General features: G+C 39.8%; 1 pseudogene; it reads left to right on the forward strand.

The window, feature by feature from the left end:
* The first annotated feature begins 2,438 nt into the window (after positions 1 to 2,438).
* On the forward strand, positions 2,439 to 3,523 carry LOC138072304 (histone-lysine N-methyltransferase SETMAR-like; annotated as a pseudogene).
* The last annotated feature ends 357 nt before the right edge of the window (positions 3,524 to 3,880 follow it).

A 3,880-nucleotide genomic window follows, 5' to 3' on the forward strand; every position in this document is an offset into this window, starting at 1 on the left:
TGTACTCCTTTTCCTATTTGGAACCAGTCTGTTGTTCCATGTCCAGTTCTAACTGTTGCTTCCTGACCTGCATATAGGTTTCTCACGAGGCAGGTCAGGTGGTCTGTTATTTCCATTTCTTTTAGAATTTTCCACAGTTTATTGTGATCCACACAGTCAAGGCTTTGGCATAGTCAATAAAGCAGAAATAGTTATTTTTCTGGAACTCTCTTGCTTTTTCCCTGAGCCAGCAGATGGTGGCCATTTGATCTCTGGTTCCTCTGCCTTTTCTAAAACCAGCTTGAACATCTGGAAGTACACAGTTCACGTATTGCAGAAACCTGGCTTGGAGAAAATTGAGCATTACTTTACTAGCGTGTGAGATGAGTGCAATTGTGCAGTAGTTTGAGTATTCTTTGGCATTGCCTTTCTTTGGGATTGGAATGAAAACTGACCATTTCCAGTCCTGTGGCCACTGCTGAGATTTCCAAATTTGCTGGCATATGGAGTGAAGCACTCCAACAGCATCATCTTTCAGGATTTGAAATAGCTCAACTGGAATTCCATCACCTCCACTAGCTTTGTTCATAGTGATGCTTTCTAAGGTCCACTTGACTTCACATTCCAGGATGTCTGGCTCTAGGTGAGTGATCACACCATCGTGATTATCTGGGTCATGAAAATCTTTTTTGGTACAGTTCTGTTTATTCCTTCCACCTCTTCTTAATATCTTCTGCTTCTGTTAAGTCCAGACCATTTCTGTCCTTTATCGAGCCCATCTTTGCATGAAATGTTCCCTTGGTATTTCCAAGTTTCTTGAAGAGATCTCTAGTCTTTCCCATTCTGTTGTTTTCCTCTATTTTTTTGCATTGATCACTGAGGAAGGCTTTCTTATCTCTCCTTCCTATTCTTTGGAACTCTGCATTCAAAAGTTTATATCTTTCCTTTTCTCCTTTGCTTTTTGCTTCTCTTCTTTTCACAGCTATTTGCAAGGCCTCCTTAGACAGCCATTTTGCTTTTTTGCATTTCTTTTCCATGGGGATAGTCTTGATCCCTGTCTCTGGTACAGGGTCACAAACCTCCATCCATAGTTCATCAGGCACTCTGTCTATCGGATCTAGTCCCTTAAATCTATTTCTTACTTCCACTGTATAATCATAAGGGACTTGCTTTAGGTCATACCTGAATGGGGTTGTGGGTTTCCCTACTTTCTTCAATTTAAGTCTGAATTTGGCAATAAGGGGATAGGTTTGTGCAAATGGTTTTTGCATTGTTGAAATTTGCCATTGGTATTGGAATACATTCTAAATAAATGTGGTTATGTTATACATCATTTTAATGTGCATTTATCACTATTTTTTTTGCTAATGACTTACTACTACATGCTACTTATTTTATATTCAATTTAGACTACGGAAAGCTCTGAAAGAGATGGGAATACCAGATCATCTTACCTCTCTCCTGAGAAACCTATATGTGGGTTAAGAAGCTACAGTAGAACCCTGTATGGAAAAACTGATTGGTTCAAGATTGACAAAGGAGTATGACAGAGCTGTCTGTTGTCACCCTGTCTGTTTAACCAATATGCTGAGCACATCATGAGAAATGCCAGGCTGGATAAGTTACAAGTTGGAATCCAGATAGGCAGGAGAAACATCAACAACTTCATATATGCAGATGATACCACTCTAATGGCAGAAAGCAAAGAGGAACTAAAGAGCCTCTTGATGACAGTGAAGGAGAAGAGTGAAAGAGCCAACTTAAAACTAAATAATAATAATAAAAAAAAAAAACTAAGATCATGGTATCCAGTCCCAGTACTGCATGGCACATAGAAAGGGAAAAGGTGGAAGTAGTGACAGATTTCCTCTTCCTGGGCTCTAAAATCACTGCGGATGGTGACTGTGGCCATGAAATCAGAAGACAACCATTTCTTCGAAGGAAAGCAATAACAAACCTAGATAGTATGTTGAAAAGCAGAAACATTACTCAGCTGACATATGTCCATATACTCAAGGCTATGGTCTTCCCAGCGGTCACATATGGTTCTGAGAACTACATCATAAATAAGGCAGAGCACTGAAAAATTGATGCCTTCAAACTGTGGTGCTGGAGAAAATTCCTGAGAGTCCCTTGGACAGCAAGGAGATCAAACCAGTCAATCTTAAGAGAAATCAATCCTAAATGCTCATTGAAAGGACTGATGCTGAAGCTGAAACTCTAGTATTTTGTTCATCTGATGCAAACGGCTGATTCACTGGAAAAGTCCCTCATGCTGGGAAAGACTGAGGGCGGAAGGAGAAGAAGGCATCAGAGGCTGAGATGGCTGGATGGCATCACCGATGCAATGGATGTGAACTTGAGCAAACTTTGGGAGATGGTGAGGGGCAGGGAAGCCTGGTGTGCTACAGTCCATGGCTTTGCAAAGAGTCAAACATTATTGGGCAACCGAATAACACATGGAAATGATGTTAGACAAAAAGCAAATTTGAATGACTTTCTTATTTGGGTTCAAACTGGGTCAAAAAGCAGCAGAGACAACTCACAGCATCAACAATGCATTTGGCCCAGGAACTGCTAATGAACAGACAGTGCAGTGGTGGTTCAAGAAGTTCTGCAAAAGAGATCAGTCTTAAGATGAGGAGCAAAGTGGCTTGCCATCAGAAGTTAACAATGAACCAATATAATATTGTAAAGTAAAAAAAATAATAATAAAATAAAATAAAATCTGAAAAAAAAGAAATTAACAATGACCAACTGAAAGGATCATCAAAGCTGATTCTCTTATAAGAAGTTGCCCATGAACTCAACATCAACCATTCTACAGTCATTTGACATTTGAAGCAAACTGAAAAGGTGAAAAAGCTTGATAAGTGGGTGCCTCATGAGCTGACTGCAAATTGAAAAGATCATCATTTTGAAGTGTCACCTTCTCTTATTTTATGCAGCAACAATGAACCATTTCTCAATTGGATTGTAATGTGCGACGATAAGTGGATTTTATATGATAATCAGTAACAACCAGCTCAGTGTTTGAACAGAGAATAAGCTCAAGAGCAATTCCCAAAGCAAAACTTGCACCAAAAAATGGTCACGGTCACCATTTGGTGGCCTGATCTGCTACAGCTTTCTTAGTCCCAGTGAAGCCATTGCATCCGAGAAATATGCTCAGCAAATCGATGAGCTGCATGGAAAACTGCAAGGCCTACAGCCAGTGCTGATCAACAGAAAGGGCCCAATTCTTCTCCAAGACAACATTCAGTCGCATGTTGCACAACCAACACTTCAAAAGTTGAACAGTTTAGACTATGAAGTTTTTCCTCATCCACCACATTCACCTAACCTCTCACCAACCAACTACCACTTCTTCAAGCATCGGGACAACTTTTTGCAGGGAAAATGCTTCCACAACCAGCAGGAGGCAGAAAATGCTTTCCAAGAGTCTGTCAAATCCCAAAGCGTGAATTTTTATGCTATAGCAATAAACAAACTTATTTCTCACTGGCAAAAATGTATTGATTGTAATGGTTCCCATTTTGATTAATAAAGATGTGTGTGAGACTACTTACAATGATTTAAAATTCACAGTCCGAAACCATAATTATGTTTGCACTGAACTAACAATTTGCCTAAGTCACAAGCTTCAACAAAATTTCCAAGCAATAAAAGATTTAATTAATGCCAATGAGGAGCTTATTCTGGAAGTAAAGACTATAGCTTTATCACCCACAACTACTACCATGTGTATTGTTGAGTGAGGCTAAGAAAAATTAAAGTTATGTGTGTGCTCAGTTGCTCAGTCATGTCTGGCTCTCTGCAACGCCATGGACTATAGTCCACCAGGCTCCTCTGTCCATGGGATTTTCCAGGCAAGAATACTGGAGTGGGTTGCCACTTTCTA

This window comes from Capricornis sumatraensis, unplaced genomic scaffold, assembly GCF_032405125.1.
Source record: "Capricornis sumatraensis isolate serow.1 unplaced genomic scaffold, serow.2 scaffold1, whole genome shotgun sequence".
Lineage (NCBI taxonomy): Eukaryota > Metazoa > Chordata > Mammalia > Artiodactyla > Bovidae > Capricornis > Capricornis sumatraensis.